At 49.2% G+C, this 25,842-nt stretch overlaps 1 protein-coding gene across 2 annotated transcripts in view; it reads right to left on the bottom strand.

The window, feature by feature from the left end:
- PGBD5 (piggyBac transposable element derived 5) overlaps positions 1-25,842 on the bottom strand; it is a 144,796-nt gene that overhangs the window by 1,651 nt on the left and 117,303 nt on the right. For both annotated transcript variants that reach the window (XR_011423501.1, XR_002809418.2), the window contains exon 8: positions 6,158-6,245. The gene's annotated coding sequence lies outside the window, so the exon portion shown is untranslated. The remainder of the gene's footprint in view (positions 1-6,157; positions 6,246-25,842) is intronic.

Here is a 25,842-nt window from a genome sequence, read left to right as displayed (position 1 = left end):
AGGGGTAAGGAGTAAGGCTTCAGGGGAAGGGAGTGGGCAAGTGGAAGGAGGTGCCTCGAGTCCCCAATGACACTGGGTGTGATGTGCCAGGCCCTAGAATACATGCCCCACCCTCCAAATCATCTGTACTCTACAGGCTACAAAGATGTTGTTACCCCATTTCACCATTGGGGAAACTGAGGCTCAGATCAGCTCAGCTATTTGCCCGATTTACTGGCACAGCACTGAGCTAAGCACCCATGCCGTGACCATCCTCTTCCCAGTGCAGCAGGCAATCACGGTGCAAGGGGTCAGAGAGGTTCATGAGGAGCTCGAAGGCCAGTGGAGCTGCGGTGGGACAGGAGGCGATGGAAGGAAGGCAGGCTTTTGAGAGCCAGAGGTGCAGTGCTGTGCTGCTAACAGGAAACCTGGGACTGCAGCTCCCCGGGACTGGGGGAGGAATTGAGAGGGCTCGGGATGGAGCGTGAGTGAAGGTCAGGGCCTCAGGAGTCAGGGAGATGAGGCTTCCATACTGCTTCCTGCCTCTTACCACCTGTGTTGCCTGAGGAAAGTGCTTCAACCTAGTCTGTGAAATGGGGATTTTTGTCAAGATTAGAGGTAAGACAAAAAAACAAATTCATAGACACAGAGAACAGACTGGTGGTTACCAGAGGCAGGGGTGGGGGTGGGGGAAACTGGTGAAGAGGGTCAAAAGGCACAACTTCCAGTTCTAAGTCCTGGTGCTGTAATGTGCAGCATGGTGACTACAGGTGATAACACTGCATTGCAGATTTGGAAGTTGCTAAGAGAGTGGATCTTAAAATTTCTCATCACAAAAAAATTTTTGTAACTATGATGGATGTCAACAAGACTTACGTGGTGATCATTTCACAATAGAAACCTTTATGTTGTACACCCAGAACTAATACAATGTTATATGTCAATTATACCTCAATTAAAAAAAAAAAAAGATTAGAAGCAAGATGTGAATAGCGCCTCCCTCCCAGCCCAGGCTGCCACACCAAGAGCCCCCAGTTCTCACCGCAGGCCTGTGGGCACATGTGGGCCTACAAAGGGAAGGAGGGCCAGGATGGGGGGCCAAGGAGATTTTTGTTAGAGACACTGAGTTTTCAGCGACAACATGACTGTGTCGGGGGAAGAAAACAAAGACAAGAGTGAGAGGCATTAGGCCTCCAATCGCTCGTCCTAGAGGTGGCGTCAGAAGAGGGAAGACGGACAGCAGAGAGGGAGTGTGAAGACGCAGATCCAAACACAAACTAATGTCACGGCCAGGGCGGGAGAAAACCCCTGGCAAGCAGAGTGAGCCAGCAGAATGCTGCAGGACAGACCAGGGCAACCTGCACCCAGAGCGGAAGTGAGCACAAAGGAAGAAGTTTCTGGATTGGCAACCAGGAAGTGACCCGATGAGAGCAGGGCGTGGGTGAGGAACAAGTGGCCAGGGCAGGTGAGAGGTGAGCTGGAGCTGGAGGAGGGCAGGGGACGTCTGGGAAAAATCTGTGGGCTAGGCTGAGGGTGGGACAGGCAAAGGGCCAGAGAATTCACCAGAACTTTCTGAGCCTGGGGGTCACAGTTGCCTTGAGTATGACAGCCACACCCACCACGCCCCTGCCAGGCCCCAGCCCTGCTTCCACGCTCATTGTATCCTGCATTTTATCACATAAGGGGCTCAGCAGAGGCTACCTCACCGCGGTGCATTTTCCCAGGTGTCAGGCTTAAGTCAGCAGGCCAAGTGACCATCCAGCAGGGTTTACAAAAGGAGAGAAAGGCAAGGAAGGGATGAGTGGACCCCTGACCTTGGGAGAAGCTGGCTGGACACCCCCGGCCTGCCTGCGTGCCCCTCCCTGCCACCAGCACGCAGCTGGGACTCAAGAAGTCTAAGTGCTTTTCGGTTTTAAGGGTTCCCCTCCCCATGGCTGCAGGCCACGAGACAAGGTGAGAACATGGCCAACTCTAGTCAGTGACAACAACAGCTTGAAGGGCTTGGTGGGGAGGGGCAGGACACAACTGCAGAGTGATGTCACTAAACCATGCGGGCCAGTTCTTCGGAGAAGAAAGTGAGGCTTATTATGGGCTGAATTGTGTCCCCCGCAAAGTTCATATGTTTAAGTTAGGACTTCAACATCCTAACCTCATGACCTCAGAATGTATTTGGAGACAGGGTCTTTAAAAAGGTGAGTAAATTAAAATGAGGTCATGTAGGGCCAGCCCCCATGGCCTAGAGGTTAAGTTCAGTGTGCTCTGCTTCGGCAGCCCAGGTTTCCTGGGCACAGACCTACACCACTTATCAGCAGCCATGCTGTGGCAGTGACCCACATACAAAATAGAGGAAAATTGGCAACAGATGTTAGCTCAGGGCAAACCTTCCTCAGCGAAAAAAAAAAAAAAGAAAAAGAAAATGGGGTCATATGGGTGGGCCCTAATCCAAGAGAACTGGGATCCTTATAAGAAGAGGGGATCAGGACACAAACTCAAACAGAGGGAAGACGATGTGAGGACACAGGGAGAAGAGCCATCTACACACCAAGGAGAGAGGCCTCAGGAGAAAACAATTCTGCTGATACCTTGATCTTGGACTTCTAGCCTCCAGAACTGTAAGGAAATAAATTTCCATTGATTGAGCCACGAGTCTGTGGTACTTTGTTTTGGCAGCACTGACAAGCTAATGTAGACTTCGGAACCAGGAAGTGGGGTGCTGTGGTAAAAATACCTAAAAACTATGGAAGTAGCTTTAGAACTAGTTATGGGTAGAAGCTGGAAGAATTTTGAGGAGCACGTTAAAACAAGCCTTGATTGTTTTGAAGAAACCGTTGGTGGAAATATGGACAATTTTATCGAGAGCTCAGAGAGAAAAGAGTAGAACTGTAGAGCTAGCTCCTATTGTCTTAGAGAGGTACATGTATCGCCATGGACAGAAGGTTGGCAAAAATATGAACATTAAAGGTGCTTCTGGTGAGGTCCCAGATGGAAGTGAGGAACAAGTAATTGGAAATTGAAGGAAGGCATTGCTTGTTATAAAGTGGCAGTGAACTTGGCCGCATCATGTTCTAGTGTTGTGTGGAAAGTACAACTGGTAAGTGATCAGCTTAGACATATAGCTGAGGAGATTTCTAAGTAAAGTGTTGAAGGCACAGCCTGGTTTCTCTTTACAGCTTACAGTAAAATGTGAGAGGAAAGAGACAAATTGAAGAAGGAACCAGAACTTGAAGATTCGGAAAATTCTCAACCTATCCACATTGCAAAAAATGAGAAAGCATGCTCTAGAGAGCACACTAAGACTGCAGCTTTGGGTTTGTGACTTACGGATCCGATCAGCCATCTCAGCAGAAGCGAGGAATAGAAATGGGCTTATCCAGGAAAGACCTGTGAAGGACCCTCTTTTCTGATGGCTTGAATCCATCAGACTCATCTCAAGGCCCTTGAGAATTTTCTACCAGCAGAAATGCTCCCAGCTTGTACTGCAGGGGACAGAGGTGGGATGAAATGGAGGAAGGCTGTTGGAGTTCTGGGACTCGACAGAACAGGACAACAGAGCTGTCTGGCTGCAAACATGTCTTATGCTTCAGCAAAAGAAAAGAATGAACCTGAAGGCAGTTCAAGGTTGACAGGGCTGCCACTGCCACACTGGCCCAATGGCACAGGCCTGGGGGGCAAAGCTGTCTCCTCCTCTATTTCAGAGGGGTCAGAGCCTCTGCCCAGGGCCAAGGAGTGAGGGCCACTACCCTGGTGGGCCCAGAAGGCAGAGCTTGGAGCCAAAGAGGCTTATTCTTGAGCCTTAATATCAAATGGAATTTGCCCTGTTAGGTTTCAGGCTCGCTTGGGACTGTCACCCCTTTCTTCTTTCTAATGTTTCCCTTTTGGAATGAGAATGTCTATCCTATGTCTGTCCCACCACTTTATTTTGAAAGCACTTAACTAACTTGTTATCTGGTTTCATAGGTTCACAGCTTGAGAAGAATTTTATCTCAGGATGAATGTATGAGTCTCACACACGCCTGACTGAGACGATACTTAGATGAGATTTTGGACCTATAGTTAATGCTAGAATGAGTTCAGATCTTTGGGTCTGCTGGGATTGGGCAAATGTATTTTGCATGTGAGAAGGACATCAATTTGGAGGCCAGAAAGCAGAGTGTTATCGGCTGAACAGTGTCCCATGAAATTCATATGTCGAAGTGCTAATCCCCAGGACCTCAGAATGTGACTGAGTTTGGAGACAGGGCCTTTAGAGAGGTGATTACAGTTAAATGAAGTCATTAGGGTGGGCCTTCATCCAATATGACTGGTGTCCTTATAGGAAGAGGAGATTAGGACACAGACATGCACCGAGGGAAGGCCATGTGAGGACACAGGGAGAAGACGGCCATCAACAAGCTAAGGAGAGAGGCCTCATAAGGAACCAACACCTTGATCCCTACTGACACTTTGATCTCAGACTTCCAGCCTCCAAACTAACATGAAGCTGATGCCCTCATGGATCCCAAAAGCTACATGCACAGCTCAGCTTGGCCTCCTGCCAGCCCCAAGCCAGATGTCCATGGAGAGTGTGCGTGTGTTAGGACGTCCACAGGGAGGCCTCTGGCACTGGACAGGGCCCCAACAGTCACGTTCCACGATGAGCTCCCCAGCATCCTGTGCTTCCAACACTCCTAACATGTACTCAGGCATCCATTGGTGAGCACAGGTAGGCTGCTGATTGGTTAGATGAGAGCTCACATTCATTGAGTGCCTGCAGTTGGCCAGAAACTATGCTAGCTGATTTATGAATGATCTCATTCAAGCCTCACTTCCACCTTTTCCACAGGTGAGCAAAGTGGGGCATAGAAAGGTGAAGTAGTGGGGCCGACCCCATGGCTGAGTGGTTAAGTTCGTGGGCTCCTCTTCCATGGCCCAGGGATTTGCTGGTTTGGATCCTGGGTGCGGACATGGCACCGCTCATCAAGCCATGTTGAGGTGGCGTCCCACATGCCACAATCAGAAGGACCCACAACTAAAATATACAACTATGTCCTGGGGGGCTTTGGGGAGAAAAAAGCAGAAAAAAAAAAAAAAAGATTGGAGAAAGGTTAAGTAGCAGTTGAGTCACATAGTATAGCCAGTAGGCAGCAGAACAGTCATTTGAACCCAGTTCTCTGACTTCAAAAGTCTGACAACTCCGACTCTGACTTTGTATGACACGTAATTCTCAAGCCTTGCTGTAGATTACAGTTCCTTTGGGAGTTGGAAAACAAAAAAGGGGTGCCCACACTAACCCAGGTCCAATGGGGCTGAGCATTGCTGTGTTGGCAAAGGTCCCCTGAGAATGACAAGTGCAGCCAGGTTGTGGACAACACCTGTGCCTCTCTGACTTCAGCACATCAGAATCACCCCAAGGGCTTGTGAAAACAGAGTCCTGGGCACCAACCCCCGAGCTGCTGCTTCAGTAGGTCTGGATGGGGCTGGAGGATTTGTATTTCTAACGAGCTCCCAAGCGATGCTGATGCTGCTGGTCCAGGGATCACACACTGTGAGGAGCAAGGCACTTGGCTCAGGCCGTGACCCAGCCAACAGCCCTTGTTAGACAACTGGAAGTCCCCAGTCTTCTTAATTTAAAAAGGCTGCTGCTGAGTCACAGGGTGGCCTTGAGAAGCAGTAGAAGGTGGTGTTCATATTGTGGGTTCTGGACTACTGCCTGGCCAGCTGCCAGGGGCCGAAATTTGGATTCAGTGTCTGATCTTGGGTGAGTATTTTAACCTCTCTGTGCTGTTTTCTCATCGGTAAAATTGGGGATGTGCTATTAGCAATGTTAGAGAAGCAGGGAGTGTGGTTCTGCTTTTCCTCTACTCCGAGCTGCTTCACCAGAAAACCATTTCCCTGTCTGCTGCTCAGAGGGATTTAATATCATGGATCTGCACATCGTGATTTCAGTTTGGCATCCTTGAGTGCCTCTGAGTGACAGAACTTATCTTAAAAACCAAAGAAGGTGATAAAATGATTCAGGGCTGCATAAAGCATTCAAATATGGTCAGGGAGAGCTTCATGGGGCGGAAGAATCAGGCCTTGCGCTGAGTAGTTACCCAGAAAATCAGGTCCCCAGGGCCGCTGAGCTCCAGGCTGAGGCCGGTCAGCCCCTCTCTGAACTTTGGGGAAAGGTCTGTATGTAACACACCTGAACACATACCTCTAGCCAGCTCTGTTCTTTTTCTCCTGGATCAGGGATTTGGGTGATAAATAAAATGATATAGACTGGCCCAACTTCCACCACCTCCCTGGAAGGGAAAGGAAATAGAACTGAGAAATGTGTTTAAGAAGGCATTTTCGTACCAATTCTTCCCTTTGATCTACACTGATAGCTTAATCAGTTTGTATCAGTTCCTTGAGGAAACGCACAGGCTTCGGGCTGGTTCTCTGGGTGATTTAGACACCGGTCCTCTTTCTGGGTGGCTGCTCTCTGCTCTTAACCCTGGGAGGCAGCTCTGCAGCCAGCACCCCCCACACTGTCCCTTTATTGTAATAAAGGCCTGTGCTTTATTCCTGTGTTCTCAGACGCAAGGAGCAAGTGAGGAAGGGGAGAAAATGGTTCCTGAGGCCCCAGCCATGTTCTACAGACCCCTCCCTCCAGGAAACACCCACCGTGTCCCCGCCTTGCCAGGATCCTAAGAGGGCCCATGGCTCCGGAGGGGTCGGGGCTGGGGGGCTGAGTTGCCAGAGTGATAAAACGCTCGTCTGTTAAAAGTCTCTTTTCATAATGATAGCTTTGGGGAAAGAGCTGCTCTAGCCAGCAGCCTGAGTCTCACACACCCGCCCTGAATTTCATTGGCTGCCTCACTCTCTCTCTCTATGAAAACCCAGACTTCTCCCTCCCAAACACAGTGCTTTCACTGCTGTGTCATTTTACCCAAGTTAGCCCAAGAGGCAGAAAATCCACATCATGAGGGACTTCTCCACATTTAGAGAATTATGGCATTCCAATTATGGCAGGGAGGGTCTCTGACATGTCAAACCATTGAAGCAAGGATCAGATGGACACAGCCTGCATTTCAGTGGCCAGGGTCCAAAGCCAGCTCTTACGTGGAGAGGTTGCCTGGGTGATGGAATTGAGAGATTTCCAAAGGCTCCCCTCTCCAAACTGTAGCCATCTGTCAGTCTGTCACTTCACCTGCAGTATTATCATTAAAATCAGCCATCCCTTGATGGACATAAGTGTATTCCAGAAGAGAGAACCACACTGCTTCTTAACTTGACTCATCCACAACTAACTAGCCCCAAGGTGTCCTGATAACCAGATGACAGCCAGAGTGGGCAGAGACCTGCAAGAAAGCCAAACCCACCCATCGACCTAAAGATGCGGCACTGGGGTCCCAAGAGATGACACCTGTGCTCCCGACGCCCGGCCCAGGGCTCTTTCTCTTGTGTCACACTGTCATTGTGGAAATGAAGAGGCTCTACTTTGAGTAAGCCTGTAAATGCTTTTGCCTAAGATATTTTGTATGCATTTCCCTTAGGAAAACATGGACTCTCACTGCACACAAGGTTAACCCAAAAGCCACTGGGTATCCAGACTAGTGGGCTCCCAGCCCTGGCAGGCTCTGAGGATGCAGATCAGTCTTGAGGAGGATGGGTTGGTAAGTAGGGGGCACCCAGAAGAGGTTTGGGGTGGGGGGGGGGGGTGGTATGAGCAGCGTGAAGTCACCTGGAGAGAGCAGGAGCCCTAGGAAGGGCCCTTCTCACACCCGGGACTCCAGCCCATTAGCCTCCTCAGCCTGAGGGCAGCCTGGTGGGAAGGAGATGAAGCTGTGATTCCAGGGAGATCCCATTACTCCCAGGAACTTCCCCATCCCAAGGCCACTTCCCAACCTGCCTCCTTCCTCCTTTCACAGGGACTTAGCTGGCTTCCTAAAGTACATACATGTCTGGGTCTTTCCAAAGCACCATTTGTGGGAAGACATTATGGAAAGGGCCAAGCAAGAGGCTGTGGGCAGGGACTTCGTTCATGTAGGAATCTGTGGGGTCTCCTCATGGGAAAGTCCACTCTTTTGAGGGGACAGGGAGATGGAAGAGCTCAGACTTGGTGGCCTGACAGGGCTGGGAGCCCATCTCAGCTGTCACTTCCCTGTGTGAAGTGATTTGCCTCACATGGTGCTGTGAGCAAACAGGTAAACTGCTCAGGCCCTTGCAAGGGACAGAACGAAACAGCTGTGGAGAGTGGCCCGTGGACTGCGAGTCCAGTGCAAAACCAGCTCTACCTTTCTTGCTTATATCCTACTCTTGGCAGCCATCAGCCAGAGCCGACCTACACGCCAAAAGGAAAGGAGAGGCTGGAAAGTTTAGTTCAACAAGGGTCAGGTGGTTTGAGCGCTGACTATCAGTCAGGCTTGTCTTGGCAATGAGAAACAATTATGCTAAAAAGTATTATAATAAACTTGAATAAAAAATACACTTTGATACAATAATGTCAACTGACACTTGTGTAGCTCTTGTACTAGATTCAATAACGGCCATCCAGAGATATTAGGTCCCATCCCCAGGAGCTGAGCCACAGGCCCAGAGGGTGGAGCCTCAAGCCACAAAGGATCATCCCAAGACCTTGAACCTGATCGAATCTGCCCTGTGGGTTTTCCAGATTGATTGGGACTGGTGACTCCTTTCGTTTTCCCCCTTTTGGAATGAGAATGTCTATAACTGTTTTCTATGCCTGTCCCACCACTTGTATTTTGGGAATAAATAACTTATTTTCTAGTTTCACGGGTCCAGAGGTGGCGAGAATTTTCCTCCAGAATGGACCATATCCAGATTCTCACCCATACGCGATTTAGATGAAGTGATTTGGGACTTCTGAGCTGCTGAGATTTAGATGAGATTTTTTTCACCTTGAATTGATGCTGTAATGGGTTGAGACTTTCGGGGATGTTGGGATGAGGTGAATATATTTTGCACACGGAATAGACACAAATCTTGGGGGTCCAGAGGATGGACTGTGTTAGGCTGAATAATGGCCACTCAGAGACATTAAATACTAATTCCTGGAGCCTGTAAATGTTATTTTATAAGGAAGAAAGTTCTTTAAAGTTGTGACTAATTTAAGGATCTTGATGGAGAGATGATCCTAGACTGTTCAAGTGGCCCTAAATCCAGTCACAAATGTCCTTATAAAAGAGAGGCAGAGGGCGATTTGACACACACAGAAGAGAAGGCGATGTGAAGATGGAGGCAGAAATTCGAGAGACGTGGCCACGAGCCAAGGAACACCAAGGAATGGCAGCAGCCACCTGAAGCCAGAAGAGGCAGGGAACAGATTCTCTCCAGAGCCCTTAGAGGGAGTGTGGCCCTACCAACAGCTTGAATTCAGACTGCCGGCCTCCAGAGTGAAGAAATTTCTGTTGTTTTAAGCACCAAGGTTTTGGTAATTTGTTACAGCAGCCGTAGGGGATGAACACAGTACTTTACAAAGCATTTTCACAGACTTCATCCCATTGGATGATGCAAAGTGCTCAGCAGAGTCTGACACCTGGAAAGAGTCCAGCAGTTGGTTGACATGACTAGACCCTTATGGCTGCAAGTGAAGTAGCTTTCTGTAAAATGTGAAGAACCCAAGGCTCAAGGGGGATCCATGATTTGCTCAAGATCATAGTAAATAACAGAGCTTGGATTGGAATTCAGAAGTCCTGGCTCCACGGCCAAGGTTCCTCTTACCGTACGAGAGCTTCCTCCTGCGGATTTGTGGCCTATCACTGTGATGCTCAGGTCCTGCCCTACCTCCTTTACGTGCAGCGTCAGCCTGAGGGAACAGAGCGTGTGAGGCAGGAAAGGGCTGAGGGTGCCCTTCCCACAGTGGCCCTGCGCAGGTGGTTCACCTGGAGGGAATTCTGCCTCCCCACACTCTCCCAGTCTGCCCTCTGTCTCTCCACACCAGGCAGGAGGCTCTGCTCCAGCACAGGGCACTTCAGAGTCAGGGTTCTTCCTGACCTGATCACAGCTTACCTGTCCTGTGTCACAGTCCTTCTTTGTTTAGGTGACAGATAAACTCAGATGGGCTACAGCCAAGGGCTTCATCTGAGACAATATTCATGACCACAAAGGTTTACCATTTGCACAGTTCTTTTCAAATTTCATTTTGCTTGCTGTTCCTCACAACGGCAGGGAGAAACTAGAACTTATTTCCTTGAATTGGAAGGAAAGAAGGGAGTTGTTCTTCAAGCTGCCCTCGCCCGTGCATTTGGAAAGGACAAAACCAGACGCTCTCGTGTGACCTGCCACAGGTTCCTACCCTTTCCATTAAAACCTGTTTGCTCCATTCTTCCACGATGCCAGCCCCACAAGGATAATGTGCTGGGCACCTGTCAACATTGAATATGGAGAAACTCCTAAAAGTTCCAACTGCCCTCAAAATCTCTCCGAGGCCTAAAATCCCCTCTCTAGTAGTTTCCTGTTGCTCCTGTAACAACTCACCTCAAAGCTGGTGACTTAGACAAGGCAAATGTAGCATCTTACAGCCCTGGAGGTCAGGAGTCTGACACGGCTCTCGCTGGGCTAAAATCAGGGCGCCTGCAGGGCCTGTGCTCCCTTCTCGAGGCTGTGGGGAGGGTTCCACGGCTGTGCCCTTCCCCGCTGCAGAGCTTGTCCACATCGCTTGGCTCACGGACCCTTCCATCTTCAAAGCCAGCCACGCTGCGCCTCTTCTTCTTCCTCCACAGCCACAAACGCCCCTGTGAACACTCTTAGGAAAGGCTCTCCCTTATGAAGACCCTCGTGATTCCACTGCCGCCTGGGTGATCCAGCACAGTCTCTGCATCTCAAGATCAGCTGACTGGCACCTTAACTCTATCTGCCATCTTAACTCCTGTCGCCACATCAGGTGACATACTCACAGGTTCTAGGGATTAGGAGGTGGACATATTTGGGGGTCATTATTCTCCCTGTCATCTCTTCCATTAAAGCACCACATCTTGAAAGGCCATTAGCAAAGGGAGGGTGTTCCCTGGCAGGGGTGACATGTTAACTGCTGACACCCACTAGCCCAGGGGTCACGAGAGGGGTGCTGGTGATCATTTAATGAGAGACTGCGATCCCGGGAGGGCCCACAGAAGGCCACAGTAGGAAGGTGGTGGTGGTGGGGGGGGGGCCCTGTGTGCTCACAGGTGGACGCAGCTTTAGGAAAGGAAGAGGAACGAACAGCCTCTGGGCTTTGAGAGGTTTGGATTTCCTGTGTGAGGGAAAGCTGAAGCGCAGGGGAGGACCTGGGAGACACCTGTTGAGGAAAAGCCCCAGAGAAGGGGCAGGTGAAGGTGTTCTCAAATTAGCTGTTCTGGTAGAAAGTCATCAGCTCCAGCTAAGCCAGGGCTGCAAGAACACACTCTGCTGGCTCCAGAGTCGGGAAGCCCCTCGGCCTTCTCGCCCTCCAGCTGGAAGATGCCAGCTTTCCCACGGTGACACCCTGGACTCGGGCTCTGGAAATACAGACCCACGACCCACTGAGCAGGGGCCACCGACAGGGTGAGAGTGACAGAGCCAGGCAGCACAGCCAGAGGCCAGGGGGAGGAGCTGGAGAACCCGCCCAGCCCAGGGAGCTGAAAAGCCCTGGAGGGTCAGGGTGGCCTCCTGTCTCTGTCCTCCGGAGCCCAAGGCCCTCCCTTGAACTCTGAACTTCCACCAGAAAAAAAAAATTGAATAATGGCTTTATTATCCCAATTTGAAAAAATGTAATAGCTGGGGTTTCTCCCCAGGATGAAGCTTTTCTCCCACGAATGTGTCCATGCTTAGCATCCGGAGTGGGTGTCTGGGGCAGCAATATTTTCAGTAACTGCAGTGCGTTCTCCCGCCTGTGCCGCGGCCCCCAGGCCTGACCCTGAACCACAGAGAACCGCTCTTCCAAGGCCAGAAAGGGCTCCGCGAGGCTGGCCCCAGCGGCTCTGAGGTTCCTGAGGTCCTCAGCCAGCGGGCGCCCTGCGGGCTTCGGGGGCTGCTTTAAATGTTGAGTCAAGAGGCCCAGCCAGGCTCACCACCGAGACCCGAGATGGGGAATGAGCTGCTCGCGGACTCAGAGCAGCGAGCACAGGTCGGCAGCAGAGCAGGCCGGCAGCCTCCGTGTGGCCCCGGGGTCGGTGCTCCTCAAGGGAGGGATCTGACTGTGGGGGGCGGGAAGTCACAAAGCCTCCTCTATACCACAAGGTCTCTGACTAAAACCCGGGTATCCCCAGTCAACAAGTGCCCGGGGCACCCACCTCTAGGTCCTCACATGCTGGAGCTGTCAGCAGTCTGGTGGCTTCCTTCCAGACTCTTCCCTGGAGCTCTGGTGAGCTCACTTCAGGCCTCCAGAGGCTCTCTCGGCTTTCCCCTTCCTGAGGGAAGCCGCTTCCCAGGTGGGAAGGCAGCTATTCCTCTGTGCACACTCCGCCACCCCCTCCTCGGCAGCACAGGCTCTCCCTTGAGGCCCGAGTGGGGAAGGAAACAGAGGCAGGAGGAGTCAGACTTCGAATGTTCTCTTCTCTTAAGTTAAATTGCTTTTTATAGAAGCTACAACTACCCTGAATGTTGTGTTGCTTTGTGTATTTTCTAAATGGTTTCATCTGGTGAAATCAGATTTTCCCAAATCAGTGAAAATCTACCTGAAGCCCCATCTTTGTGATGTGGTGTAATAACGGAGGGTACGTGCCATGGATTCAGGCTGCATGAATTCACAGCCCTGGCTTTATCACTGACTAGTGTGATTTTGACCAAGTTACTTAACCTCTCTGTGCTTCAATTTCTTCATCTGTAGATTAGTGATACTAATAGTACCTACATCATAGGGTTGTTGTTACGATTAAAAAGAGCACACTTAGGGCTGGCCTGGTGGTTAAGTTTGCGTGCTCTGCTTCGGCGGCCTGGAGTTTGCTGGTTTGGATCCCGGGTGTGGACCTATGGCACTGTTTATTAAGCCATGCTGTGGCAGGCGTCCTGCATATAAAGTAGAGGAAGATGGGCACAGATGTTAGCTCAGGGCCAATCTTCCTCAAAAAAAATAAAAATAAAAAGAGCACACTTGCCTGTCTTCAACACTGTCTCCACCCAATAGCTAAAGTGATTTTCAAAAAAGAGAGCACACATGAAAAAATGCTCAACCTCAATAATTATTAGGGAAGTGCAAATTGAAACCACAATGAGACACCATTCAAACCCTCTAGGGTGGCTATAATAAAAAAGACACAATAATAAGTGTTGAGAAAGATGTGTAGAAACTGGAGCCCTCATACGTTAATGGTAGAAATGTAAAATGTACAGCTGCTTCGGAAAACAGTCTGTCGGGTCCGCAAAAGCTTAGCTAGAGAGTTACTATATGACGCAACAATTCTACGCCTAGGCGTCTACTCAAGAGAAATGAAGATACATGTCCACACAAAAACGCATACAGGAACGTTCATAGTAGCACTATTCAAATAGCCAAGAGGTGGCAATAGCCCAAATAAAATGAGCTGTATACATACAGGGGACTCTCATTCAGCCATAAAAAGGAGTGAACTGCTGACACTGCCACAACATGGATGAACCTTGAAAATATCATGCTGAGTGAAAGAAGCCAGCGACAAATAAAAATGGCAAGCAATAGGATATATTGGAGCATATGAGGAAGCCATTTGGTATAAACATAATTCGGCCTGACTTTGTTTTTCCAAAAGGGCCTGACTGTGGCCATTGAGCACGCATTGCATATCTGCTTAGACATTTCCTATGGCCAGAACAAAGGCCCTTGAGATAAAGGTGCAACTTCCCCCCACATTAGCATTTTTCCTTAGGCTAGGAACTGATTGCTGCACTCACCTTTGACCACCCAGCTCACCTGGGACCACTCAGCTGGAGACAACAGACTGCCACCCTGCTGTGTTCACTGAGACAGAAGACCTACCTGCTGTTTCCATCAATCGCTGTGCCCACAGAGCAGTCTCGCGACTATTGTAAAAGGGACATTTCAATCCTATGTGAAACATCCTCTCTCGGGGTATATAACCACTCTGTGCACCCCACTTCTTTGGTGCCCTTTCTTCCTTCTGGAAGAAAGGCCCCGGGTTATAATCCTCAGATTTAAGCTCAGAATAAACTCACCCAAATTTTCATTTATAGATTGGTTATGGATTATTTTCGTCGACACCAGTCACACAGGACCACATATTGTATGATTCCACTTATATGAAATGTCCAGGAGAAGCAAACCTATACATAAAGAAAGTAGATCGGCGGTTGCCTACAGCAGGAGGGTGAGACTGGGGGATGGGGGTGGGGAGTGACTGCTCATGAGACAGGGGTTCCTTTCTGGGATAATGAGAATGTTCTAAAATTAGATCATGGCGATGATTGCACAACCCTGTAAACATATTAAAAACCATTCAACTGTACACTTCAAATGCGTGAACTTTTTGTTGTCTAAATTACATCTCAATAAAGCAATGAAATAAAAGTGAATGTTTCAGCCATTTATTTTTTTAGTTGACAGCTTAGACACTTAAGATTAGTGCAGTTTACACAATTTACCGTACATGTTTTCTATCTTAATAAGAAAGGAAGAAAGCAAAAAATGAGGGGTTTCTGAGTGGAGATGACATCCTGACGGTGGTGGTTCTTGGAGTCCACACACATGACAGGATGTCATAGGTCTATATAATCAACACACCGAGAGAGAGACGGCTTAAGACAGATGGAGCCAAACAAGGTCCTGAGGTAATAAGGCCATAACGACGCTGCCTTCCCGTTCAGACAAGGAGCCTCAAGCCTGTGAGGGGTTATCATTGGAAGACCCTGGGTGAGGGTACATGGGAAAGCTCTCTACTCCTTTTGCAACTTCTTGTGAGGCTTGATGTATTTCATAATATAAAATTATTATTATTATTATTAAGATTTTATTTTTTCCTTTTTCTCCCAAAGTCCCCCAGTACATAGTTATGTATTTTTAGTTGTGGGCCCTTCTAGTTGTGGCATGTGGGACGCCACCTCAGCATGGCTTGATGAGTGGTGCCATGTCTGTGCCCAGGATCTGAACTGGTGAAACCCTGGGCCTCCGAAACGGAGTGCGCCAATTTAACCACTCGGCCATGGGGCTGGCCCCCTCAAAGTATAAAATTATTTTTAAAAAATCAAATGAGGTTACTTGCACATTTTAAAAAACAAAAAGAAAACCCTCCAATGGCTTCGAAATACTGTTAGTCTGCGACCCTCCCTCCTGCCCAGGCCAGCTGAGGCTGGGTCTTGCCCCCTGTCCCCTACCTCCTGCCCTGTCACTCTGCGCCTGACTCCAGGCTTCTTTCTGCTCCTTTAACTTCCGAGTTGACTTTTCCACTGCGCTGGCCACTCCCTCTGCTGAGAATGCTCTTCTTCAAGGTTTTAAGTACCTGTCTCCTCCTCTCCTCAGAGAAGCCTCAGCTCAAACATCCCCTCAAAGATGCCTCCCACCCTCACTTCTATTTTCATACCACTTTCTGGAATGTTCTTGATTCTGTGTGTGCTCGCTGTATGTCTCACCAGGATATAAGACCCCCCAGAACCCCTGTTCTGACATTGATTCACCTTCCCACCTCGATGCCCGGAAGAGTGTCAGCTACATAGAAGACACATAAATATCTACGTGAAGAAAGATGCTGCTTCCATTGATATCGTGGCAGCAACAACTTTATAAAAATCCAGTTCACGTGGACTCTTCTCATACAGAGAAAATAGAGTGCAGTGGTTCCCATGATCAGGAAGCAAAGGCCACTGGACCAGGCCTGTGCCAGGTCCTTTGGGTCCCGGAGCCCACCCAGGTTCAGGCCTCAGCGTCATCAACCTGCTTGTCCGACTTCCTGCTGTACAGCTGTCTGCCAGAACTTTCTTGAGCACAGTTGTGTTCCTGTGGAAAGAGTTCTCAAAGTCTTGCAGTTTTGAGCACCCCAAAGCAGGGGCACCCTGAGGCATTCAAAGATTACAGATCTGATAAACTCAATGGACCTCCTTCCAAGAAAAAAAAAATCACATATACACACACAAAACAATATTTTTCTTTACAGCTAGAGCCCTTACTCCTGCCCTATAGGAAAAAACAAAACAAAACCTTTTCCTGCCCATGAGGCCCGGCACCACCAGGTCTTGATCTCCCTTTTTAAACCCTTTCTAACCACTCACCACCCCTGCGCCCTGGTTCACTCCCCCTTGAATGTGCTTATCTTGCAGCTCACTTATCCCTGAAGCCCTACTTTTCTCTCAGTCACTCCCTCGTCCCAGAACATTCTTTCAGGTTTCCATAGCACTGTGCACAGTCCCAGAACATTCGTTTAGGTTTCCATAGCACTGTGCACGGAATTCTCACCTCAGTCCAGAAGAGCTCACTGCTTCTGCATCTTCCTCCCAGCTGCACTGTGAACTGTTGGGGAGACAGGACCTGGGTCTTATTTAGCTTTGCAACCTGGCATTCAGGAAACGGTTGACACCCTTTCCTTTATGCACAATTCTTCCCAGAATGACTGGCTGAATGAATTAAAATGAATGATAGCAATTAACTTATTCACATTAAACCGTTAATGGAAGGTAGTTTATCTATTACCCTTGGGGGGCTGGGGGACTTTTACCTTAGAGAACAAAGCATGGACTTCCTAAGCTGTGGTAATGGTGGGAGCACCCCCTTTGGGTAGGGAGGATGTTCAGGGTCTTTCAGATCCCAGCAGGGCCAGCAGCTGCCCACTGCGGGGATGGGGAGGGGGGTCGACAGAATCCTTCCTGCACAATATCAGCTGTGATTGTCCCTCAGCCTGCTGTCTGCGGGAGCAGAAAAAGAACTTGTTTATTCTAAGCACTCCTTTGCGTGAGCCAATCCTCAGATAATGGAGAGACCCTGAGAGGTCCCTATACCTGTGCTGCTAGCTTTTGGCAAGATTAGCCTAGACCATTCTGGAAAGATGGCTGTTTATTTACCCTCATCCCAAAAGCCATCCAGAATCAAACACACAGTCCTCCCTGGAGCATCCTCCTGTGTCTACCCGCTCCACCACCTGGCACTTCATCTGGATGCGGATGGAAGACCTGCTAATGTAGTTGGCTGCACCCAGCCGGCAGTGAAAGGAGCCCTCTAACGTCCTGCTCTGGGTCTGGCAGCAAGGAGACCCGCTTGTGGCTCCGTCTTCTAATTTTTTTGCATTTTATCTTCTTGTGGTAAGAACACAACATGAGATCTATCCTCTCAACAAATTTTTAAGGGTACAATATGGTATTGTTGACTGTAGGCACAATGTTATACAGCCAATCTCTACAGCTTACTCATCTTGCTTGACTGAGACTTTATATCTATCGATTAGTATCTCCCCATTCCCCCCATCCAGCCCCTGGAAACTGCCATTCCACTCTCTGATTCTATGAATTTGACTATTTTAGGTACCTTACATAAGCGGAATTCTGCAATATTTGTCTTTCTGTGTCTGGCTTATTTCACTTAGCATAATGTTCATCCACGTTGTCACATAATGTAGAATTTCCTTATTTTTAAAAGTTGAATAATATTCCATTGTATATATGTGCCACATTTTCTTTATCCATTCATCTGTCAATGGATATTTAGGTCGTTTCTACATCTTGGCTATCAGGAATAATGCTGCAATGAACAGGGAAGCACTAATAGCTCTTTGAGATCCTGATTTCAGTTCTTTTGGATATATACCCAGAGTAGGATTGCTGGATGATATGGCAGTTCTATTTTTAACTTTTCCAAAGAAGACACACACAGAGCCAACAGGTGTATGAAAAAATGCTAACATCACTAATCTTCAGGTAAATGCAAATCAAAACCACCATGAGATGTTACCTCACACCTGTTAAAATGGCTATTATCAAAAAAACAAAAGACAAGTGTTGGCAAGGATGTGGAGAAACTGGAACCCTTGTGCATTGTTGGGTGGAATGCAAAATGGTGCAGCCACTGTGGAAAACAGTCAGAGCTCCTCTGTTTTCTACTTTGACTCCCTGACGGTGGTAGCAGGTCAACAGGGCCTAACACCCCATTGAAACCTTTTGGTTTCACTTAGAGGCAAGCCATCTTCTAGAAACACTTGGACATCTACAGTCGGCTGTGGTCCCTCTGGGGTCCTCTATCCATCTCCATAACATTTACCATATTTTGAGCACCTACAGCAAATCTTTAAGTAGCAAGTGTCCATTATTACCAAAAGGAAGAGTGGGCACTCCACAAGCAAGGGGAGCAGGTAAAACATACAGATTTCAGAAAAAAATTAATTTCTTAGAGTTCAAATGGTGTTTTTCAACCCTGCAGAGCTGGGGGTGAGGAGCAGGGAGGAAGGGGGGAGGTCCAGGACTGGCTTCCTAAATCTCTTCTGCCTGTCCCAGCTCCTAAGATCTAGATAGGGAGCACTCCCTACAGGGCCATGTGCCCCTTTCTGTCACCCCTCCCCACATCCCATGGACCTGTAATCCCTTTGCCCCCTGCCATGCCCACCTCACTTTGAGCTGCACTGTCTGTCTCCATTGGGTTCTGCTGTGCTCGGGCGTGGGGTGGGCGGCTTGGAGGAAAAAGGGAACATATTTTAGGGGGTCTACCTTTTCACCCCAGAAAGATGGCCTCTTCCTGGAACGTGTCTAGCATGTTCCCTGGTAAAGGATGTTTCCGTTTCTACTTGGCCTTCCGTCATCAGAGGGGTTGTGAATGCCAGGCCTCAGGAGAGGGGGTGGGGAGTGGGCCCTGTCTTCCCACACAGACAACCATTCAAATTGATGTTATTATCTCCCTTAAACAAATGAGAACACTGAAGCCCAAACAGGCCACCAGTGTGCCAACAAGTCAGGAACTGAACCCAGAGCTCTTTGGACCCACGGCTCAGCTCCTTCAGAAGCATCACACACCCCAGGCCGTGTGACTCGTCTCTCTTGGTTTATCTAAGGAAAAATATATCTAGTCACAACAGGTCTTCCTGCCACTACACAAACCACATTTGGGACTGTTCTCAAGTCCTGTTGGTTAAAGAGCCATGGTACTTGCGGGAACCTATCAAGAGAATAAGGAGGCCTCCTGACACTCAGGACAGCCCTCCTCCACCCCAGGCACGTGGACCACCAACAGGCGGCAGGAACAGCAGGCGTCCCGCAAACCTCTGGGGGTCCCCGCACAGGTGCTTCCTGCAGATGGGACCTATGTTGCCGCCAACCCACAAGATGCCAGCGTGCTAAGGATGAAACCTCAGAAAGAGACATGAGATCCAAAACGGGCTGTCCAGGCAGACTTCAGGCACAGTTCATCTTAGCAGGCACCACAGCCCTGCCTTTCTCCCATCCCTCCACCTCCCCAACCCCACAGCGTGAAGCCTTTGCTGGAAATTGTCCACCAACTCTGTAGAGCCAGTCCCTGCTCTCTTCCTGATTCCGAGGAGTCAGGTCTGTGTGGGTGCTCCCAGGCCTCTGATGTCCCAGGTTTGGCTACTGGGGGCAATGGTAGGAGATGGGAGGCGGGGGGAGTGAGGCTGGGGAGGAGAAAGACATTTATTCCCCCGGATCTCCCTTGCAGGGTGGGCTCAAGGCTACTCCCACCCCTACCCCTCCTTTTGACCCTCCCATCCCCTCCTTCCTTCCCTCTTTTCCAATAACCACTTCCTCAGTCAGTACCCACGTCCATCCTCTCCTTGCCCTCTTCGGCCTGGGAACCCTCCTGCTTACTGCTTGTTTATGCAAACATTCTTGTTTCCTAGAGCAAGCCCTCCCTGGCCTCTCTGACCCGTCATCCTCACCTCACACAACCCCTGCTCTTCCTCAAGGGCACCAGGGGCTGCCGCTCCAGAGGAGCAGCCCCTACCCTTGGCCTGGAGATGGGACCAGCATGCCCTGTGGTCCCAGCAGGGCAACGGTGAGGACGGGGCTGCAGTGGGTCCTGGAGCTGCTGGGCTGACCCCCCTTGGAACTGGCTCCAATCTGCCCCTCTTGTCCTGCTGCCCCACGCCAAGCCCTCCCCAAACCCAACTCTTCCTCTTTGCTGTCGCACTTGGTAGCTTTTAATATACCGTGAAACCACTTTTTGGCTTATTGTGTACTCGTCCCCCTGCTAGAGTGTAAGCTGCAGGAGGGCAGGGATCTTTGTCTTGTCAACTGTCCCTAGAGGAGCCTGGAGCATAACAAGTGCCCAGTCTGTTTGCTGGATGCATGTCGGATTCAGCAGCAAGTTCCTTCCTCATTCCCTCCCCCATGGTGTGGTCTTGATGCTAGCTTATTGTTCTCTTTCCTTGCTCTAGATCAAGAGACTCTGCCTGTCTTATTTACTGCCACATCCACAGTGCCTAGAACACAGGCCGAGCCCAAACTCAGAACACACTTGTTGAAGCAACACTGCATTTTGCACGCCCCAGTGAGGCTCATGAGGTATACTCTCCTGCCCTCTGCTGGGAAGATGTGGGAAAAGCTTCATCTCAAAGGAGGTAGACTGAGGAAGGCAGGGGGTGGACCAAAAATCTGGTTTGGAAGATGATTTAACTGAGGTGAGAGAAGGCTGTTACATATTGTCTCTTTTCATTCTAACACTGTTGAAATAAGACAAAGCCACCTACACCTTCCCCTCTTCCCAGCCCTTCTACTCTCTACAGCAAGGCAACACTCCTCCTGGAGTTTTAAATACTCTACCCTATTATCTCCATGAATAAACTTATTCTTGAAGGCCATGGGTCTCAACTTTGAGGTTTGATTGCTCCCTCCACCTAGTCGCTAGACTCTTTGTCTTGTTGGATGATGAATGTGAATAAAAAGCCACGGCTACCACCAGGCTTCCCTGAGGTGTCCAAGGACAGATTGCTGCTGAGGGCTGGGGCAACTAGGTGAGGGAGTCACTAAGCAAAACCTCACTCCACCTCCCTCTAGTTCCTGGGACTGGGGACAGGAGGGGGTGTAGGAAGGGAGGCTGAGTCAGCCACTGCTCCCTAAACAAGATGTGCCTGGCACAGAGAATCCCGTGTCCAGTTGTCTTTGACTTCTTCAGGATCATCTCTCCCTTCAGTAGAAATCTTAACATGGGTAGAGTTCACATTCTCTTGCTTTGTAGCATCAGGGTGGTTAAACTGGGGTAGAATTGTTGTTTGTGCCCAGCAGCCCAAGACTGTCCCAATGGCAAATCCCAGAGCCTTTGGTCCAAAATGAGACTGTCACACACGTTTGCTCTAATAAACAAGTCCATTCATTTTGTGAAGTAACATTCACACCTGACCTCTCTCTGATCCATACAGATCTCCCATAGCAATTCCTTTAAAAATATTCTGCCCCGTGACAGAACATGGTTCAGCCCATGTATCCCCATTTGTGGGTGAGAAAATATGGTCACTGCTCCTTACTTTTTTTTACATACTATTATTACTCTGGTCACATTAGGTATTTCTGTGTCTCTCTCCCACTACGTGACAGTCTTTGATTACATCCCCAGCGTCTAGTGGTTTAGAAGAGCTCAATAAGTTTCTTTAATGAATGACTTCTAGTCCACTTTCCCTCTGCTGACCTCTTTCTCAAACCCAAAAGCAGCTGTTTGATTTTGTGAGTATTCCTGAGATCCTCAAAGAGGTCCACATGAAAGTTTACTAAATGTGGCATGGGCCCCTAGGATCAGTAAATTAAATCCTGTCATCCATTCTCAGCTATAAAGGGTCTTGCCTCATCCTTGTTAAAGGCTTGTCTCTTTCTGAGGTGTCTCTGCCCTCACAATGTCTTTGATACAAAAGCTCACATCCCCTCTGGATGCCAGATAACAGGAGGAAGGACCCAGACTGGCCCCTCTGCATTTGGAGAGGAAAGTCAGGAATGACTCCAGGGCTCACCCAAGGAATGTGGGAAAGAGGGAGAGGGAGAGAGGGAGAAGGGGAGATGTCTGCAGAGAGAGAAGGCAGAGGCAGAGAGATGTAGAAAGGAAAAATGGAGGGAAGACAGTGGGAGGAAGTCACTGACTGTAGAAAATGATCCCACTGGGTCAACAAAACATGACTAAGTCAAGGTAAACTCAGTGCCTACTAAAAGGCTTGGTGCGCAAGGATTTGAAAGCGTTAAAACTTTAAAAGGGTGTTTGAAAATTACTTTTGGTTTACACAAGAACTTAAAACATTGCTAGAATGTGCTGTAAAAATATTTTAGCTCCTGGGGCCGGCCCGATGGTGCAGCGGTTAAGTGCACATGTTCCACTTCTTGGCGGCCCGGGGTTCGCCAGTTCGGATCCTGGGTGCGGACATGGCACCACTTGGCACACCACTCTGTGGTAGGCGTCCCACATATAAAGTGGAGAAGGATGGGCATGGATGTTAGCTCAGGGCCAGTCTTCCTCAGAAAAAAGAAGATTGGCAGCAGTTAGCTTAGGGCTAATCTTCCTCCAAAAAAAAAATTTCCTATTTTAAGCTGAAAAGCACACATTTCTCAAAATTTTTATACTCTCCTGTTAGGAAGTGTAAAAAGTGGAAAGTGGGATCAGACATCTCATCATACATAAAAATTTTCTATATTAATGAAAACAATTTCCACTTTATGGCCTTCTGGGGTATTACCACCAAAGTCATGTCCCTTCTGTTTGGTAGATGACCCCCCCGCCCCACCACCCCCATCTCACTCAGAGACTTTTCCTTTCTTCTCTCACTTTGCTCACAAGCACCTACCTTCTGACAGCACATGCTCACCCCAGTTTCGTGCTTCTGATTCCACAACCTTCCGAGGAAAGGGAGGAAGATGACAGGGCAGTGGTGATGGCAGCAGCTGCCGGAGCTGCAGATTGCACAATCCACCCTCTGGTGGTACAGGCTCCTGTGCTCGCCCTGCTGCCCTGACACACACACAGAGAAGACGGGAGGGGGACATGGAGGAGGATCCCCAAGGGGGCCCCTCTGACTCCTCCCAGGATCAGCAGCAAGTGTTAGGGACGTGCCTGCAGCCGCCAGGGCCCCCTTACCTGCCATCCCTCTTCACCTTGTGGAGAATCCCTGGGGTGGACGCCCCATGCTTTGCCCAACCTTTGCGATTATTCACTTCTGGCAGCTGGTCCCATGATGCTTTCCATGAACTGCCTTTATCACGTCCTCCCTCCCTCATCAGCCCTCCCCAGCCCCAAGAACCCACTAGAGAGGCAAATGCAGTATACCTGACTGTATTTCAAAGTTGCTGACTGTACATAAACTGTTGAACAAATAAAAATCATGTGATAAGATATCTGAATTAAATCATAATTTTGGCCATACTTCACGTTTTAGAACTCAGAATTTAGCTCATGGTATACAAAATTTGTAAAAATTTATTGCAAGCATGTCTTATTGTAAAATCAAAATCTTAACAAAAGGCTATGCTTAATCTTCACACAGGGGAGGGGATGGAGGTGTGTGACGTCCCCAAGGGCTACACGCGTGCAGTTCCTGGTAAGACTAAAAACTTTCTCCTTGAGATTCTTAACTGAAAATTGAAAGAAAAAAAGAGATAATGTAATGGTGGCAAAGATATTTTCAAATGGAACAGCAGTCTTTCCAGATTCTTTGACACAGATCTCCTCGTCACTGATGGCTGCGACCCCTGACCTCAAGGTCCTCCATTTGAGGAAGAGGAAGAGGACGAGGGCGAGCAGCCGGGGGCGGGGGGGTGGGGGGGGGGCGGGTATGTGGGGGGGGGGGGCGGGCATCCTCTGGAGAGCAGCAGGCGTCTTCATAATTCAGTTCCTTCTTCATCTGCCCAGTAGTCAGAGCTTTGTTTTGTGGCTATTTTCTGCTCCTCCTTGGTTAAGATCAGAGCTGCCAGCAGGGGTGTCCTGCCCAAGCCACAGCCTGGAGTTAGGGCCACCTCCTGCCACTGTGAATGCCCTCTGGGACCCTCCTATGCAGGGAGTTGCCTCCGGTGGGAGATATTTAGGGATAGGCAGAGTGTTCCCTGCTTTCAGAGGCATCCTGTTCTGATGTTGGGCAGCTCTAAATGGTAGGAACACTGAGCTGGAGGCTGCCTCCCAGCTATGTGCACCACATGGAAGGGGGGCTGGTCCAGAGATGAAGGTCAGGCGCCCTTCTGAGTCCACCAAGTTAATCGGCCCCAGTTTTCCGATCTGCCCCTCCTACCACTTGGTCTCTGCGTGGACCCAGTATCCTAGCTGCCTGACCCCCTAGCTGGGTGGTGTCTCTTGTTGTAGGGTGGGGGCCACGACAGGACACATGGTTTGACTGTCACAGGATCTGCAGAGCATTTGTCCCACTTTGGACACTGTACTCCTATTGATAATTACTGATAAGTATGATAAGGGGACTTTTAAAAGTCACATTATGTTGTGACATTATGGCATTATGTTGAAATGGATGAAAGTGACCAAAACATGCCTCAATCAAAAATTCCACAATCCCACAACTCTAGATCTTAAATTTACACCTAAAAAATGTATACAACTGCTCTGGGTCCATCTTTCTAACCTATCCAAATAATACAAACTCCATTCCCTCCTTCCTGCTCCTGTTCATTCCTTCTGCATTCTCACTGGGAGGGAGGTTTCAAGTGTGAAGCTGGATGAATTTTAAAAAAGACAGCCAAGTCCAGGGAAAGAGCAAAAAAAGCTAAAATCTCATCTGCCCAATTAATAATTTTTTTCTACCACTACTTTTGCCAAAGTTGTGGCCCTTTCTTAGCGGGGGAAGGTGTGACACTAGCAGTTAACTGGGGACAAGCAAACCCTCACATCAGTTGTCAGGCTGGAAAAAGAAGTCAATGCCATATTTCCTTGGAGAAAATAGAACCAAATAGAAGCCATTGGGGGAATGAAGGGAATAAAAATGTTGTGACTGCATATTACTATTTATGAGATAGGAAACTTTCTTCTTGCTTGGTTATGATCTCTTGAGCAGCTGGAACCACTTTTTGCCTTGTTGCTCACATGCAGTGCCATGCTTTCCAAAAACTTACGTATCACTGGCCACAGGACAAATTGGCAAGTCCTGGTCAGATGCAGTCTAGTTCCCACCTTCTGAGGCGGCTTAGATTCCATCTTTTTGGGGATACGCTAAGCCAGGTGTACCCGATGCCTGTCAAGGTAAAGCGCCCCAAATTTCAGAGGGGGTGTGCGCTGCTGCATCGGGCAGCAATGCCGTCCATCACCGTCCAGGACCTCGCCCCCTCACTGAAACCTTTCCTTAGGGGGGATTATCAGTCCACCTTGTGCCCTCCACATACCTGCATCACAGCCCCCTCGAGGGCACAGACCAGGTTTGGTGGTTGGCCTGCGCCCAGCTCCCAGCACAACACCTGCTGGTAGTAGTTCAGCCATGGGGGCTGAGTCAGCAATGGAGGGACTGAGGGGCACCTCAGCTCCACACTCTAGGGTGGGCCCTCCCACAGGCTCTCGAAGCATCACTTTCCCCAACCACAAAAGGGGGAGACTGACAGTTCCCGGCTCACACGGCAATGCTGAGGATCAAATGAAGTAACCAGGCAGAGAGCCTACAACCAAACCTGGACCATGAATACCTCCACACATTAAATATTGCTTCTTATTCCAGTTAGGCTTTGATGAAGATTTGTCAAAGGAATGAATAAGAAAATGAATGAGGGATTACTGAGAAATATCAAAAGGGGAGGTGTGCCACCCAGGTGGTGCCCCTTGGCAGCAAGAGAGAAGCTGGGAGCTCTCTGTGCACCCGCTGTCCCCTTTCATTCCTGCTGCACTTCCTCAGCCAGAGGCCCCCTCCCCTTAGGAAGCATGGGGTCCCTCACATGAGCACAAGCCGTGCACTCCCCCATCGTATTCCGCTCTCCTGCAGATCTTTTACTGAAGAAAGCGGCCCTCTCCTCTTCCTCAGTTTTCATCTCCCAACAGGGACACAAAAGGTCAAGCTCCCAAGTAACTTAGAAAAGAAGTGTTAGCGGAGTAGCTAGTGAAGATGAGAATGTACAACGTGG

The sequence above is a fragment of the Equus caballus genome, chromosome 1 (assembly GCF_041296265.1).
Source record: "Equus caballus isolate H_3958 breed thoroughbred chromosome 1, TB-T2T, whole genome shotgun sequence".
Classification (NCBI taxonomy): domain Eukaryota; kingdom Metazoa; phylum Chordata; class Mammalia; order Perissodactyla; family Equidae; genus Equus; species Equus caballus.
The sequence above is the reverse complement of the archived record's forward strand: the minus strand, read 5'-3'. Positions and strand labels throughout refer to the sequence as shown.